General features: G+C 42.4%; 1 protein-coding gene across 6 annotated transcripts in view; it reads left to right on the top strand.

The window, feature by feature from the left end:
• Nucleotides 1-18438, top strand: part of mbnl2 (muscleblind-like splicing regulator 2) — a 72382-nt gene that overhangs the window by 26020 nt on the left and 27924 nt on the right. The gene's annotated exons all lie outside the window — the stretch shown is intronic.

The following is an 18438-nucleotide window of genomic DNA, read 5'->3' as shown; positions in this document are numbered from 1 at the left end:
CTGCGATTGGCTGGCAACCAGTTCAGGGTGTCCCATGCCCACTGCCCGGAGATGGCTCCTTTTTCAGTCTGTCAACGAACCTCTGCCCCGCAAGACGTGGGTTCTGACTCGGCCCTGTTGGTATTTCCTGTCTGGTATTGTTCCCGTTTATTTTGTCCTGTTCAATATTGGGTTCCAGTTTCGTTCCCGTGTATTTTTGTCCTGTTTATTATTCTCTCCTGTTTCGTTCCCGTCTAGTATGTCCTGTTTACTTTTGATATCCTGTTTCAATATCAATCCTGTCCTGTCCGGTATCGATCTCGTCGGTTTCTGGCTTCCTGTCTTTCCACGCCAGACCGCTGCCTAACATGCATGACTCCCCATTTCCCGTAAAATAAAAGCTTGTGTGAGAAACGTCACGCATTTGGGCCCTGTTCAGGTTTATGACATTCTCACTATTTTGTTTTCTTCTGGTGTGCCTTTAGCACTAGTAGAATACGCGACATTTAGTGGGAAAATAAAACACACTGTCCCTTTATATATATATTAAGGCGTGGGCGTTAAACTATCAGTCTGGTGGGGCGCAATTGGGCCCTGGGCTGCGACTTTGAGACACCTTGCTTTCAACTTTTTTATGCCTTCTCCAGCTCGCATAGTGTCCCAGTATGACCCTCATAAGTATCTCAGGCGTCTGTCATGCAAACCCTGCCTAGAGCAGGGAATGTCGAGCTGGCGAAAAAGAATTCTAAGTCGTCTCATCCTTCACCTCTGTAACATAAAGCGCCGCCAGAGTGAGTAGAGAGGCTAAAACTGCCCGCTGGATCAGTTGTAATCCCTCTGCAAACGCATCTTTGCTAGTTAAAAAACAAACACTGGTCACATATCTGAGCTATTAACACGATTTGTCCTAAGGCATGGTTTCCGCGGATCCTTGAAAAGTCTTAAAATAAGGCCTTAATTGGCATTAAAATATCTTAAATCCAATTTTCGAAAGCCTTAAAAACATGAACACTGTAATACATGGTTCCCGTGGATCACTGAAAATGTTCCCATGGCGCCCAATTGGCCCCGCCCGTGTGCCCCCAGCTGCGGCTCATTGACAGATTGGCTTTCTGTCTGTTTAAGCTCAGTGCTCTCATTTTTCCTTTGTCAGTCCGTCAACAAACTTCTGCCCTGCAAGATGGGGGTTTTGACTTCTGTTGGCATTTCCTGTACGGTATTGTTCCTGTTTATTTTTGTCCTGTTCAATATCGGTTTCCAGTTTCGTTCCCATCTATTTTTTTCCTGTTTATTATTCTCTCCAGTTTACGTTCCTGTTTTATTTTGATATCCTGTTTTTATATCAATCCCGTCTATCCCGTCCTGTCCGGTATTGACCCCATCTGTCCGATATCTGCTCGGGCAATTTGGATCGATCTCGTTGGCCTCTGGCTTCCTGTCATTCCATGCCAGACTGCTGCCTAATCTGCATGACTCCCTATTTCCCGTAAAATAAAAGGCTTGTGTGAGAAACGTCACGCATTTGGGTCCTGATCCTGTTCCGGTTCATGACACCTTTTAAACAAAATGATATAGTAACACACAGAATTTAAGCAAAATCAAAGAATTATGTCACTTTTTAAGCACCCGATTTCATAATATACATTGAAGAACTCAAAATGCAATACTCCTAGCTCATAAGTATTTTTTTAAATAAAACTTAAACCTGATAAAAAAAAAATGGCTACAAAATTTAGCCAGCTATTTGAATGTTGGGGAAAAGAGTAGCACAAAATCAATGCATTTTTATTTGTAGTACTTATTTAACCATTCTCTACATATTACTATCATATTTTAACATTTGGTGGTCTGGACTGAAAAGCCATTCCCTGACAGGTCGCACGTGTCCTGCGTGCCATAGTTTGTCCACTCCCGACATAGTACAACACATGATATATAACTGCTGAGAGATCTAAAATGCAAACAACAAAAGTAAGATCATCCCAAAATAGAAAAATAGTTTCTCTTTCCCTTTTGTACATACATACATTACTAAACATATGCTTAGAGCAGGGCAGCACGGCGGGGCAGTGGTTAGCGCATGTGTGGCACAGTTCATGTCTTGGGAACCTCCTGCGTGGGTTCAAATCCAGCTCCAGACTTCCTGTGCGGAGTTTGTCTGTTCTCCCCGTGCTTGCGTGGGTTTCCTCCGGGCACTCCGGTTTCCTCCCACATTCCAAAAACATGCATTTCAGGTGAATTGACCGGTCCAAATTGTCCCTAGGTGTGAATGAGCGAGTGAGTTGTCTGTCCCTGTGTGCCCTGCAATTGGCTGGCAACCAGTTCAGGGTGTCCCCTGCCCACTGCCCGATGATTGCTGGGATGGGCTCCAGCACCCCCGCGACCCTACTGAGTATAAGCGGTGTAGCTAGTGAGATGAGAGATGAGATGAAATGCTTAGAGCAGGGGTCGGGAACCTATGGCTCTTTCTATGAGCACCTGTGGCTCGGAGACAAATTTGATTGCATGCAAATTTTCTCCATCTCGTTCAAAACTTGATCCATCAATCCTGTTCAGATACACGTAAAGTATTACTTCGCAGAATATATAGGGTATGTTTTTCACTACAATTTACAGTCAAGGTGTCACACCCAAAAAAATAAAATAAAAAAAAAACTCGTTTTGGCTGTACAACGCTAATGAATCCTTTATATAAAATCTCACTATATAATCTATGTTCAGTGTTCAGATACCTTATGATGAATCCACAGAACAAACTGTAAATACGCTAAAACACCGGAAGAGAACTTAAAGTTATTTGATTGGGTGAGTGGGAGGGATGGGTGGAGCAATGCAAAAAGTGCAAGCACTCCCTCCCATCTCTCGCCCTACGCCGTCTGTGCCAAAGGTAAGCACATCAGGCTCCCTGTTTGCAGAATGTTGTGACGTTTTTACAAAATAACTGCTTTTGAAACCAATATGCATGAAAAAAAAGGTCAAAATGAGTTTAACCGATCTTGAGTAATTGCAAGAAAGAGACAAGTTTAAAGTGGTATGTTTGTTGATTTTGGGACACGGGCTCTGGCATTATTCTCTTTTCATAATTTTTATGAAATCATCAAAAATAAATGTGCTGAAGACTAAGCTTTTGCGTGGGTTTAGCAATTTAGTAAATTTGTGTCATAATATACGGTGTGGCTCTTTCCCAAAATAAAATTAATATATTTTGCTGTTATGGCTGCCGACCCCTGGCTTAGAGCATTTTAATGTTAATGGTTCACGGATCCCTTAAGCACAAGTAATGTCAGGACCAGAACGGAAACAGGACCCAATTGCGTTACGTTTCTCACAAGTTTTATTGAAGGAAAGAGGAAGGGCTGTGCCCACGATCTGGATCTTCCGTAGCGAGCGATGGCGGTGTCAGGGGTGGAAAACTGGTCGGGAGCTGGGACAGGGAGATCAGGGCGTAGTCGGGGTTGGAAGCGAGTCATAAGCCAGAACGGGAGAGTAGACGTAGTCGAGGGACAAAAGAGATGGTAAGCAAGGACTGGGAGAGCAAGGCGTGGTCGGATTTGGAAGCGAGTCGTAAGCCAGAATGGGAGAGTAGACTTTGTGGAGGGACAAAAGAGATCATAAGCCGGGACGGGAGAACAGAACAGGTCGTAGCCGGAGACAGAGGGGAGCAAAAACGGGTCAGGTGGGAGTCAGGGTCGAAAAAGGCTTGCCTAGTATTCACTGAGGTTCGCAAACGGACTGACAGGAGGGGTTCAAATACTGATCGGGAGCCAATCAGAAGCGGGCACAGCTGAGTCCCATCAGTAATCATGACACAGATTGGCCTAAATTTTTTTGTGCTTTAATCAATGGTATCAACATTTGAAAACTGCATTGTATATTTCATTGGTTTATATCTGTGTGATATTAAATTTGGTTTGATGATCTAGATCCTTTTTTTGAGTTATAAATATACAAAAAACAGAATTCAGGAAGGCGGAAAATACTGTACTTTTTCACAGCGCTGTATTTTCATCTAATAATATCTTCTCTTTTCTTACTTTCTGAAAATAGGTCGACTTGTTGTGTAATCTCTTCCTTTAAGTATAAAAATAGAAACATTTAGACACAATTCGTACCTCGAAAGTGCGCGTGCACACTCACTTTGAGGTAGTTACAAGCAATTCAGCAGACGGGCACACTACTGCCCCTAGGGGCTGCCTATTATAATGAGACAGATTTCCCCTTAATTGCCTATATGTAATGAGGCAGCAAAAGAAATCTTTTGGGGTCTGCTGCAAAAATGATGGCTAAAGTGTTTCAAGATTTTTATGAGTACTGTGGTAACCCATCTACGAGCACCTATACACACAAGAATGTTGTACATGAGTTTTTTGGGGGAAACAGATTTTGCTAGCTATAAGAAGGAATATCCAGTTCTTGAGCAGTCCTAGAGACTACCACTAGATACTGTTCTAGATCACTCACCGCCTGTGACTGCTTACGACTGGGTCTGACATATTTCCTATCAGAGGGCCCAAACCGGGGTTTGAACTGGGCACAGGTATGTCAAAATATCCCACACCTGTGCCCAATTATCCAGAATCCTTTAAAAGGACCTTTTGAACATTTCACGTTGTCAGGTCAGTGTGTCATCTTTACTTAGACTACCACGCCTTTGCTCCATGTATTTTACAGTTTCAGTCTTTGTTTCTGGTTTGGACATTTCCTTGTTCAGTGAAACAATGTTTATTTGCTACTTGTTGCTTTCTTTTGTTAATAAATACCGTTCTTGTTTGGAGCACCCCTGCTTCCAGTTCCTGCCGCCCCCACATGGGTCCATCATCTTTCAAAAATTATAATTATAACTACACCATTCAATGATCTGAAACCGACATGTGGACCGGAGCCATTGTAAGTTAGCCAGTATTGAAGTGATATAGTCAAACTTTCTTGTCTCTAAAGTATCACTTCCGCATTTTGAACCAGCTACAAACTTTTGATTCTAGACAAAACTTATTTTGTTAATATCATCGTATTTATCTGACTGCTGTATCGTTTGTACTCACCCTTTTTCAGTCCGTCAACGAACCTCTGCCCCTGCGAGACGCAGGTTTTGACTCTGTCTTGTTTCCAGCCTGCGTTTCCTGTCCGGTATCGTTCCTGTCTGTTTTTGTCCTCATCTCATATCATTAGCTGTACCGCTTATCCTTATTAGGGTTGCGGGGGGGCTGGAGCCCATCCCAGCCATTTCCGGGCAGTGGGCAGGGGACACCCTGAACTGGTTGCCAGCCAATCGCAGGGCACACGGGGACAGATAACTCACTGGCTCATTCACACCTAGGGACAATTTGGACCGGCCAATTCACCTGAAATGCATGTCTTTGGAATGTGGGAGGAAACCGGAGTGCCCGGAGGAAACCCACGCAAGCACGGGGAGAACATACAAACTCCGCACAGTAAGGCAGGTAGCTGGATTTGAACCCACGCAGGAGGTTCCCACAACCTCAGAACTGTGCCGCACACGCGCTAACCACTGCGCCGACGTGCTGCCCTGTTTTTGTCCTGTTTATATTATTATCTCCAGTTTTCGTTCCTGTCTAGTTTGTCCAGTTTGATTTCGATATTCTGTTTTGATATCAACCCTGTCTGTCCCGCCCTGTCCGGTATCGACCCCATCCGTCCGATATCTGCTCGGGCAATTGGAATCGATCTCGTCGGTCTCTGGCTTCCTGTCTTTCCACGCCAGACCGCTGCCTAACGTGCTTGACTTCCCATTTCCCGTAAAATAAAAGCTTGTGTGAGAAACGTCACGCATTTGGGTTCTTATTCTGTTCCAGTTCATGACAACTGGGGTGTTTTGTATTTACAGGGTATGCGTTTTGGGAAAGAACAGCTCACTGTTTTTCAAGAAAATAAAAGAAGAAGCCGCACCGTATTTAAAGCCGTAGTGTTTAAGGTGTAGCAAAAAAAGGAGTGGCATGTAGCCCAGAATTTACGGTAATTCCTTAAACTGTTCACTGAGTGACACAGTAGCCCCTTTGCATCAGTGAGGGCCACTTAGATATCTTTGTTTCCTTTGTTGTTTCAAAAACAGATCAAATTTCACATGGTTTTTATAATTTTTAATCACTCTTTGACTTGTTGTGAGGCAAAATCACATAGTAGTCCTTTTCCTAGTAGGGTATTCCTTTCGTTTTGACTTCTCAAAATTGGTTCTTAAGCCTGATAAAGAAGCACTTCAGCGCACTTGCCACTTCAGCCCTCTGCGGCTTTAGTTATGGCGGGATGTTTTCTTCAGCTGCACATACTGTATGCCTCGTGGTGACTTTATCACTCAACAGAGCATCCTCAGAGACCGTATCCCAGCCAGCACAACAAGCTGATCAAGGTGAGGCGCTATTCCCTTTGGGCAAGGAAAGGTGAATGACAGTCAACAACATCTGCGGAATTGTATATTTGAGTTTCTATCTTTTTCTAATAGTTAAGCTAAATTTTTATCAGTCAAAGCTAAAGCTTTCAAAACCTCAATTTAAAAAATAAACCTGTAAACAGGGCTTAAGTCCTCAGTCAAATATGATTGAGATGTTAGCTCAGGTTATAGCTTTAAAGGTCTTTGAACAAATAATCGATTGGCAAATAAAATTGAAGAGGGCGGTTGCCATGGCGCCCAATTAGCCCCGCCCGTGTGGCGCCAGCTGCGGCTCATTGACAGATTGGCTTTCCGTCTATTTAAGCTCAGTGCTCTCTTGCTTCCTTTGTCAGTCCATCAACGAACCTCTGCCCTGCAAGACGTGGGTTTTGACTCGGTCCTGTTTTCTGTTGGCATTTCCTGTCCGGTATTAGTCCGGTTTATTTTGTCCTGTTTAATTTCGGTTTTTAGTTTCGTTTCGTATTATACTCTCCAGTTTTCGTTCCCGTCTAGTTTGTCCTGTTTTATTTCGATATCCTGTTTTGATATCTATCCTGTCTGTCTCGTTGTTTAATATCGGTTTCCAGTTTCGTTCCCGTCTAGTTTGTCCTGTTTATTTTCGATACCCTGTTTTGATATCAGTCCTGTCTGTCCCGTTGTTTAATATCTGTTTCCAGTTTCGTTCCCATCTAGTTTGTCCTGTTTAATTTCGATATCCTGTTTTTATATAAATCCTGTCTGTCCCGTCCTGTCCGGTAACGACCCCATCTGTCCGATATCTGCTCGGGCAATTGGTATCGATCTCGTCTGCCTCTGGCTTCCTATCATTCCACGCCAGACTGCTGCCTAGCGTGCATGACTCCCCATTTCCCGTAAAATAAAAGGCTTGTGTGTGAAACGTCACGCGTTTGAGTCCTGATCCGGTTCTGGTTCTTGACACATCAGTAGTATCCTTATGTGTTTGTCAAATATTGTTATTTGTAGGCTATAGATATCGGCTATTGAATTGAAATAGTGCGACCAACTTGAAATATACGTAGAACTGCAATGAGTTTGACTCACCTGCATTAATGCCTCTTGCTTATTTTCACTTCCTGGTGAATTATAAACCAATATTTCCTAAACTTTCTTTTGTCAGCAACCAAGGCTTTAATCTCCAAAGTGGGAGAGTAAGCATCCATGTGATGCTCGGCCCTCTATCTGCTGAGTGCGTTTAAAAGAGGCTTTGATGCACAGATCCGCGCTCGTCCTTCCATCTCATTAGCTTCCTTTATCTGTCGTTAGGATTTAAACTTCTCGACACGCCCGACATGCATTTTCATACCTGCCAACCTGTACGTTTTTGCTGTACAAAGTATGTTTATTATTCATTTTAAGACGTGTACGACGTACAAGAAAATCTGTATGGAAAAAGGCAAATTTGTCAATTATGGGTACCAACTATCACGAAATTGCAAAACAATTAAGTCAAACGAGTTCGCCGCGGTAGCCTCTATCTCGGTATCGTTTTTTCGTTGCAAACGAAGCAAGCAGTTTGATGCTACTGTGCACATGCGTCTGCCGCCTGGATATTTCCCATCATGCATCATTCCGTGGTAGTTGTGTAGTGAAAGGAAGTCCGTCTCTTTTTAGAGAACCGGCTTTTTCTGCTCAACCTCTGAAACGGCTCATTTGCTTTGGTGCATAATATTACGAATGATGATGTTGTATAAAGAAGTTAAGAAAAAAGGGAAGTATAAAAGGAAAAAAGGAAACTAGACAGGTTTGTGGTTATCCCTTGAATCAGTATATTACCAACAATAATTTCATTCAGAAAATTAATTCATAATTTTAATAAGAAAATGTATTATTCTACTTAATTCTATTTGCATGTATTTTTTCCTTCTACGGTGAACGTCCAAGCGACTTCATTTTTGAACTTTTTTATAATAAACCTCATTTATGTCGAGCAACTCAGTATCTCACAACAAAACGTTCATTAACAATATATATGATATAACGAAACACATGTACAATATAACATGTTAAACTACATAAATAAACACGTTTGAAAAAAAAAATATGGTGTAAGATTATTTTATATTTTGTAAGGAAAAATACGACAGTTTGTAAGGGCACGGGGCCCTGGAGCGCGACAGGTATGCATTTTACCGAGACAACAATATAAATCATCTTGGTTTTATTTCTTTTTTTTTTTTTCTTCATTTGCATTCATAGTAGACTTTGGTTTTATTTTTAGCACGCCGGAGTACTCACTGCCCTGAATGCCAAGAGAGACTGAAACTGTTGCAAAATTAGCAGAGGGCCTGCTGTTGTCTCTGGGGATTGTGGCACAGTTCTTTTTAAAGGAGGACGTAAAAAAGTGTGTCACCCATTTGTATGTAGTCACACAGATTTTTCTCCTTAAAATTCAAAGTGTGGGTCAAAATTCTGCCGCATTTATTTTCTTATTCGTAATCTGTCGGCTGCAGATCTTTACCTGTGTTTTTATATACCCAAGTAAAGGGGGTTCATAGATTACTCAGTACTCTATTGTAGAGTGCGAGTGCAGATTAAATAAAATCTGAATCGTGGGTTCCATGTCTCAGCAGGTCACAGATAATCAGATTAACTAAAGCAGAGCTCCATCCTTGTGGTTAGATTAAAGATAACCGACTGTTCAATATTGCTGGACTAAGTACTGTTCATGTTTTTAGGTATGATCTGGATCAGTCACTAGATATACATGAAAGCAATATAGAGGTTAAGGTCAGAATTTTGGTTTATAAAAGCAATTGGAAAAACCTGTTTGATTGATTGTCTTGCTATTGGCTAGTGTTTGGAATTTAATTATCCAAATGTACCGTTTACCAAGTTGTTCGAAATAGTTAGCTGACTCCATTAACCGAACACAACCTACATTCACCCCAAAATGTATGCGTACTCGTTTCTTGAGGGAAAACAGAAAAGCCTACATTTCCACACGGGGGCAAATTTAATTTCCCTAACTAAGTGTACTCTATCGAAAACGGCCGAATTAGTGACGTTGGAGTCCCTGGGAAACCTTTTTATCAAGTCCTTTAGCTTTCTCCTATTGGCCATCTTCTCCCAGCATAATGGCGTGCCGACTCCTCCCATGGGCGCGCCAAGGAAGCCCCCTGGGCTTCACCATCTCGTAGACGAGCGTCCATGTCTGGGGTACTCAGAACAACGCCTGCGTCAACACCGTCTGGATGTGCTGATTATCTTATCAGCAGTACGTTCCGTTCTGTAAACAATCTCTTCCACTACTTATGCCTGCCCTGAACTTTCACTGCTCATTGAATAAAGGCACTATCAGTAAATAACTATAGCATTAAACTCAATGAATGTAACTTGTATTCAATCATATAAAATCCTTTATAGTCAAATGTATAAAATCCTTCACTAGGAACCAGTACAGGATATCACCCCTCCCACTGCTAGGAGTCAACCTCTGATTGGCTCCCTGGTGAGAATAAGTGGCTGAAACTGAATGACTATTTTCATGGTATCATTTAAATGAGTAATGCAAAGATGTGTCTTTTTACCATATTTTGCACTCTCTCTTTTCACTCTTTCTCGCTCTTTCTGTCTCTCTCTCTCTCTCTTGCTTTGTCCTTCTCTCTTTCTCCACTTGTCTTTTTTTTCTTTCTTTATTTTTATTTCTCTTTGGATTTCATTCTTTCTCTCTTTCCCCTCTCTCACTATTTTTCTTTTTATTTCTTTTGTCCCTCTCTCTCTCTCTCACTCTCTCTTTCTCTTTTTTGCCCCACCCTCTCTTTTTTCACCCCCTCTCTCTTTCTCTATTTCTTTTTCTTTCTCTCTAATCTACTAGCCTAGCCCCCGAGAGAATGTTTGTTGTATCGTGTGGCCCCCCCAGTTAAAATGAGTTTGACACCCCTGATCTAGATCTTTCCAAAAGTGGCCATTTGGAGGATCCAAAAGGACCAGTGACTGGTGTCCCTTTGGTAGGCGTTAAAGGGTTAAACCAACAGAAGCTCGTACATGTCAAATGGCACAAACTGTCTCTATCGCCATCATCTGGCCTGAAGGCTTAGAGTGGGAACTGCTGCATATTTTGGGTAGCATAGACACAGAAGGCCAGTCTTCTATCAAGCTTGCAGAAGAGTGCTTTAGTTGTGAACCCCTTCCTGCCCAATTGTAACCATTTGCATTTTGATTTCAAAGACCACCCTATCCTCTTGCCCGCTATGGACACACTGCATTTAGGTTGTAAAACGCTTTGAAAAGGAATTGAATGTTTGAGTTGTTTTAAGGTTTTCTTCTTTTTTTTTTTTAAACCTAAATCTTTTCGTCAGCTGAAGTTATTGTAGTTTGTGCACATTCATTTAAAAAAAAGGAACTGAACAAACTCGAACAATATTTTTTTTTGGAGTTCTTATGTTATTAACAGGGTTGGGTAGGGTTACCTTAACTTGATTACTTTCAATGACTTTTGGATGACTCCAATACCAAATATGCTAATAAAAGACAAAAGAAACTAAATATGAATACAAGTATGACTCACAACACGTGGTAAGCTTTCTCTCCTGGCTTTGATCTCTTTGATCTCCAGCAAAACGAACATAAAATGCCACAGAAACAAAATGAAAATAAATCCAAACAGCTTGCCAACATCATTTTTGCCGTTCCATGTATTCCGTTACTCCCCGAGCCTGCACAAAATGGAGTCTAGTTTCTTTTGTCTTTCGTTAGCATATTTGGTATTGGAGTAATCCAAAAGTCATTGAAAGTAATCCAGTTAAAGTAACCCTACCCAACCCTGGTTATTAAGCACGTAACATCACACAGAGAGAGGGATTGAATAGTCACTTTATATTGTTTTATTCTTGACTTTTGTGAACAAAATATTTGAAGTGAAATTTCCTGTCACGACCAGAACGGAGACAGGACCCACTTGCGCTACATTTCTGTTTTTTTGGAAGAAAGGAAAGGGTTGCACCCACGATCCGGTGATTGCTGGACGCGGGAAGCAGGCCGCTCTGAACGCGGAAGTGGGACTTTCGTGGCGAGCGATGGCGGGTTCGGGAACAGGTAAGTAGCCAAGACGGGATAGCAAAAAATGTGGTTCGGATCAGCAACGGGTCGAAAGTCAGGAGAGGAGAGTAGACATGGTCAGGATCAAAAACCAGGTCGAAGCAGGGAAACAGACGGGAGCAAAAACAGGTGGGAGTCAGGGTTGAAAAAGCTTGCCTAGAGTAAACTGAGGTTCGCAGACGCACTGACAACAGGTGACAGGAGTGGGTTCAAATTGGGACAAGGAGCCAATCCGAGGCAGTTGGCGCCCAAGGCGCGGGCACAGGTCCTTCACATCGGTAATCATGACAGTTTTCTATTTCTACTTGACCAGTGTTTCAGGTTTTAAGTGTTGGATTTATTGATTTTGCACTGCAGTGTTAAAAGCACTTTATATTGTGGAACTGTTTACTTTTGTGCAGAATATGGATGAGTGGGTATTACTGTCATGATTACCAATTTGGATCGCCTGATTACCAATTTGGATCATCATCTGATTGGCTCCCTGTCCCTTTTTAATCCCGGTCCTGTCACTCTCCTTTTGTCAGTCCGTCTGCGAACCTCTGTTGTCACAAGGCAAGCCTTTTTGACCCTGACTCTCGCCTGTCCCGTTTTTCCACCTGCCCATTCCTGATCTCCCCGTTTGTCCCGGCTTACGACCCGTTTTTGATCCCGACCACTTCTGCCCTCCTGTCCCGGCTTACGACCTGTTTCTGACCCCGACCACGTTTTTTGCTCCCCTGTCCCAGCTATCGACCTGTTTTTCCGTCCCTGACACCGCCACTTCCGTATTCGGATCAAAATCCGATTGCGAGAGCGACTAGCTTCCTGCTTCCATTTGTAAAGATTATCAGACCCTAAACCTTCTTCTGTGTATATATATATTATATATATATATATTATATCATTTTTAAAAGTACATTTCCCTCAAAATGGCACTTGTGCCTTAGAAGTACTGCTTTAAATCATATGATTACGACAAACATCCATCCATTTTCAAAAGTGCAAAACAAAGGGTGTTGCAGTGTAATGGATTTATTTCTTTTGTTAGGGTCTGTCAGAAGTTGTAATCTGATTCTGACACGTAATGGTTTTTGCCACCAATTCCTTGAAAACATTTCTTCTAGGAGCCCCTGCGCCAATGGATGCCACACAGCACAACAACAAAAGGCCTTGGTGTTAGCGGTCTCACTGAAATGTAGAATTGCATCATGTGGCTGTAAGCTAGCAGCTGGCGCGCTTGTCAAAGATCCTTTACAGTAAGGGTTCCAAACTCAATTGACTCGGGATGATGTTGAGCCAAATCGAGTTTTACACGATAAAACCTCAGATAGTAAAGTATTTTCACAACCATACGGTGGACATAAAAGTCTCAGAATGTTTTTAAATGGTGTGGTCTCTCATGACACGTTCGGATGTAGCCGTTAGCATGACTCGTTAGCATGCAGCCGTTAGCATGTAGCCGTTAGCATGACTCGTTAGGATGTTACGGTGAGCACTTAGTGGTTGGCAAGACTCGTTAGCAATCTTGGGATCAAGAGGTCGCAGGTTCGATTCCCGGCTCCTCCGTGGTATATGTCGAAATGTCTTCGGGCAAGACACTGAATGCCTAATGCACCCCATAAACAGGTCGTTGCCTTGCATGGCTGACGCTGCTATCGGTTAGTCAGTGTGTCAAAGGGAAGAGTGTGAAGCACTTTGTAAAGCGCTTTGGGAGGTCTTCATTAACTTGAAAAGCGCTACAGAAATCCAGACCATTTATATTTACATTCACATTTATAATTCGTTAGTACGACTCATTTGCATTTAGCCGTTAGGATGTAGTATTTAGCATAACTCGTTAGCATGTAGTGCTAGCATAACTCCTTAGCATGTAGCGGTTCGCATAACTCGTTATCATGTATCCGTTAGCATGACTCGTTAGCATGCAGCCGTTACACTGAATCCCTAATGCCCCCCATAAGCAGTTCGTTGCCTTGCATGGCTGACGCTGCTATCGGTTAGTTAGTGTGTCAAAGGGAAGAGTGTGAAGCACATTGGAAAGTGCTCTGGGAGGTCTTCATTGAAGCGCTATAGAAATCCAGACCATTTACATTCACATTTCTAACTCGTTAGCATGATTCAGTTTCATGTAGCAGTTAGCATAACTCGTTATCATGTTTTCGTTAGCATGAGACGTTCGGATGTAGCCGTTAGCATGACTCGTTAGCATGCAGCCGTTAGCATGACTCGTTAGCATGTAATGGTTAGCACTTAGCTGTTGGCAAGACTCGTTTGCATGTATCCATTAGCATGTAGTCGTCAGCATAACATCTTGGGATCAAGTGGTCGCAGGTTCGATTCCCGGCTCCTCAGTGTTTTATGACGAGGTGTCCTTGTGCAAGACACTGAATAGGTAAGTGTGAAGCACATTGTAAAGCGCTCTGGGAGGTCTTCATTGACTTGAAAAGCGCTACAGAAATCCAGACCATTTATATTTACATTCACATTTATAATTCGTTAGTGCGACTCATTTGCATATAGCCTTTAGGATGTAGTCGTTAGCATAACTCGTTAGATAGATAGATAGATAGATAGATACTTTGTTCATCCCCGAAGGGAAATTCACATTTCCAGCAGCATAGCATGTAGTGCTAGCATAACTCCTCAGCATGTAGCGGTTCGCATAACTCGTTATCATGTAGCCGTTAGCATGACTCGTTAGCATGTAATGGTTGGCAAGACTCGTTTGCATGGGTCCATTAGCATGTAGCTGTCAGCATGACGTCTTGGGATCCAGAGGTCGCAGGTTCGATTCCCGGCTCCTCCGTGTTATATGACGAGGTGTCCTTGCTCAAGACACTGAATGGGTAAGTGTGAAGCACATTGTAAAGCGCTCTGGGAGGTCTTCATTGATTTGAAAAGCGCTATAAGCAGACCATTTACATTTAATTTAGCGTTCCCGACACTGGTGAGGATCAGAACTAGCATCCTTCCTCCGTGCTGCTCACGGCCATTTTGTTTTCGTCCACCTCCTCATGCACGACAGTGTTAGTGTGCGTGGGCGCTGCCTGTTGTGATCCAAGCATTTTAATATGCGTATGTGTGGGTAGCTGTGAGTTGCTTGGCTCATGTGAAGCATAGACCAGGTTGGAGTAGCGCACTGCGGGGTCATTTAGCCTCAGACGTTTGCTCAGCGTTACACAAACTACACGGCACCAGCTTGGATTTATATATATATATATATATACTGGACTGTCTCAGAAAATTAGAATATTGTGATAAAGTTCTTTATTTTCTGTAATGCAATTAAAAAAACAAAAATGTCATACATTCTGGATTCATTACACATCAACTGAACTATTTCAAGCCTTTTATTATTTGAATATTGCTGAATTTGGCTTACAGCTTAAGAAAACTCAAAAATCCTATCTCAAAATATTAGAATATCATGAAAAAGTATACAAGTAGGCTATTCAACTAATCACCTGAATCATCTAATTAACTCGAAACACCTTGCGAGGGTTTCCTGAGCCTTAAAAACACTCAGCTTGGTTCAGTAAACTAAATCACAAGTATGGGGAAGACTGCTGATCTGTCTGCTGTCCAGAGGACCATCATTGATACCCTCCATCAGAAGGGTAAGACACAAAAAGAAATTTCTCAAAGAGCAGGCTGTTCACAGAGTGCAGTTTCAAAGCATATCCACAAAAAGTCTGTTGGAAGGGAAAAATGTGGCCGGAAACGCTGCACAACCAAGAGAGATGACCGCAGCCTTAACAAAATTGTGAAGAAGAGCCGCTTCCAGAATTTGGGGGAGCTTCAAAGACAGTGGGCTGAAGCTGGAGTCCAGGTATCAAAAGCCACAGTTCACAGACGTGTCCGGGAAATGGGCTACAATAGCCGTATTCCCATGGTCAAGCCACTTCTGAAGTCAAGACAACGGAAGAAGCGTCTGACTTGGGCTATGGAGAAGAAGCACTGGACAGTTGCAGAGTGGTCCAAAGTCCTCTTTTCAGACGAAAGCAAGTTTTGCATTTCATTTGGAAGTCAAGGCGCCAGAGTCTGGAGAAAGGCTGGAGAGGAGCAAAATCCAAGTTGCTTGAAATCCAGTGTGAAGTTCCCACAGTCAGCAATGGTTTGGGGAGCCATGTCAGCTGCTGGTGTTGGTCCACTGTGTTTCATCAAGTCCAGAGTAAATGCAACTGTGTACCAAGAGATTTTAGAGCACTACATGCTTCCATCTGCTGAAAAGCTCTATGGAGATGAGGATTTCATTTTCCAGCATGATCTGGCACCTGCCCACAGTGCCAAAACCACCAGTAACTGGTGCACTGACCATGGCATCACTGTCCTTGATTGGCCTGCTAATTCCCCTGATCTGAACCCCATTGAGAATTTGTGGGGTTTAGTTAAGAAGAAGATGAAAGACACTAGACCTACAAATGCAAATGAGCTGAAGGCCGCTATCGAAGCATCCTGGGCATCAACAACACCTCAGCAATGCCACAGGCTGATTGCCTCCATGCCACGCCGGATTGATGCAGTAATCCGTGCAAAAGGATTCCCAACCAAGTACTGAGTGCATCAATGGACATTTTCAAATGTTTGATTTAGTTTTGCTGTTATAAAATTATTTTTTTTACTTGGTCTGAGGAATTATTCTAATATTTTGAGATAGGATTTTTGAGTTTTTTTCAGCTGTAAGCGAAAATCAGCAATATTCAAATAATAAAAGGCTTGAAATAGTTCAGTTGATGTGTAATGAATCCAGAATGTATGACATTTTTGTTTTTTTAATTGCATTACAGAAAATAAAGAACTTTATCACAATATTCTAATTTTCTGAGACAGTCCAGTATATATATATATATATATATATATATATACAGTGTTCATTTGAGCTGTGAAAAGTGATGGGTCAGTGGGACTCGCATGCTCAAAAATCTATGGGTCCCAACAGAGATCTATGGGTAACCCAAAATTTAGTGTTATCGGGGTTGAAATTGTAAATCGGCAACAAATATATAATATAAATCTATACATTCATTCAGTTTTAATCATCACAGTTTATTGGAAATACAAATCAGTTATCACTTCAGTTTTCAGTTCACAACAATATTGTACATTGTACGAAATAATATTGCTGAAATAATTATATTCATCTATATTCTCAATCAGTTTTAATCATCACAGTTAATTGGTAATACAAAGCAGTTATCACTTCAGATTTTTCAGTTCATAAATTCTTCGTGGTTTGCTGTCCCGCCACAGGTGTAATGCCTTCTCAAGGTCCAATCCATTATCATCCTCCTCATAGCGTCACCAGGAATATAATTGAGTCCATTTTGGCAGAAAAGTCTTTTTCTTGCTAGGAGTTTTCTTTTGTTTATTTTATTTCGTCGAATTGTTCGCTTCAACACACGTGTTTTCCTTGCCTCCGCGATCTTCCGACGAATTTCTCCGCCGTTTTTACGTGCCGGAATTATTGCCGTTGTTATCACTTTCTGCGTTATGTTTCGACTAATTACTGACACTGAAGAAATTACCAATTTTGCGTTGATTTTCACCTAATACTGTTTTTTCGAAGGCATACTTAACCTTCACTCAACAACAAGCACCACAACAATGACGTCATCTCGAAGCAACGAGATCTCGTTTGCCGAGATCGTCGTGCGGACGAAAACTCGAACCGCGAGACCAAAACAACAATGGCAATCTGCCTGACGAAAAGTTTGGAGTGCGGTAAATCTTTGTCAAAAAAAGTAATCGGGTAATAATGACAATTTGGTGTCAAAAACGTTGCGTCCCGGGACGCACGTTGATTTGACACGATGCGTCCCCAGCAAAAATGATGCGTCTAGGACGCAGGGACGCGGGCAAACCAGAACACTGTATATATATATATATATATATATATATATATATATATATATGTGGAAGTAAAGCGACTGAGTGGAAGAATGATGATTAAAAGGAAGGTTGATGTGTTAGCCTTGAGTGAAACAAATATATATATATATATATATATATATATATATACAGTATACGACAGGGGTCAGGAACTTCGCGAGCCATACGTGGCTCTTTTCATGGGAACGTCCATCCATCTGTTATCAGCACCGCTTATCCTCAGTAGGGTCGCGGGGGTGCTGGAGCCCATCCCAGCTGTCTTCGGGCAGTGGGCAGCGGACACTCTTAACTGGTTGCCAGCAAGTTGCAGGGATCACAAGGACAGACAACCATTAGTTTGCTTATTCACACTGGAAGGGACAGACAGGATTGACAACAAATCAGGATATCGATAACTAACAGGAGAACCTAGACGGGAACGAAAACTGATGAAAATAATAAACAGGGTAAAAATAGACGGAAACAAAACTGGAACCCAAAATAAAACGGGACAAAAATAAACGGGAACAACACTGGACTGAAGATATCAACAGGAAATCAGGACTGAGTCAGAACTGTCAGTCCCCTATGGTCGGTCCGTCTGCGAATCTCCATTTTTACACGGCAAGCCCTTTTTCGCCTGTCCTGTTTTTTTTTGCTCCTGCTAGTCTCCCGTTCCGATCTGTTTTGAGCTAGACCACGTCTGCTCTCCCGTCCCGAATCACGACCTGTTGTCATGGTTGCCATGGCGCTCAATTGGCTGCGCCCGTGTGTGTCACGTTTGCTGTGGTGCCCAATTGGCCCCGCCCGTGTGGCGCAGCTGCGGCTCCTTGAGAGATTGAGTTTCTGTTTATATAAAGCTCAGCGCTCTCTTGCTTCGGTTGTCAGCCCGTCAAACAAACTTCTGCCCCACAAGACGTGGGTTCTGTCCTGTTTTCCTGTGATATCTGCAGTCCGGTATTGTTCCCGTTTATTTTTGTACTGTTTAATTTCGGGTTCCAGTTTTGTTTTCCGTCTATTCTTGTCCTGTTGGTTAGTTGCTCCAGTTTTGGTTCTTGTCTAGTTTTTCCTGTTTATTTTCGTTACCCTGATTCTTTATCGATCTTGTCGGTCTCTGGCGTCCTGTCCTTTCACACCAGACCAGCTTCCTAACGCGCATGACTCCC

The sequence above is a fragment of the Urocampus carinirostris genome, chromosome 3 (genome assembly GCF_059441175.1).
Source record: "Urocampus carinirostris isolate Australia breed hairy pipefish chromosome 3, RoL_Ucar_1.0, whole genome shotgun sequence".
Classification (NCBI taxonomy): Eukaryota; Metazoa; Chordata; class Actinopteri; order Syngnathiformes; family Syngnathidae; genus Urocampus; species Urocampus carinirostris.
This window is presented reverse-complemented; position numbering and strand designations above follow the sequence as displayed.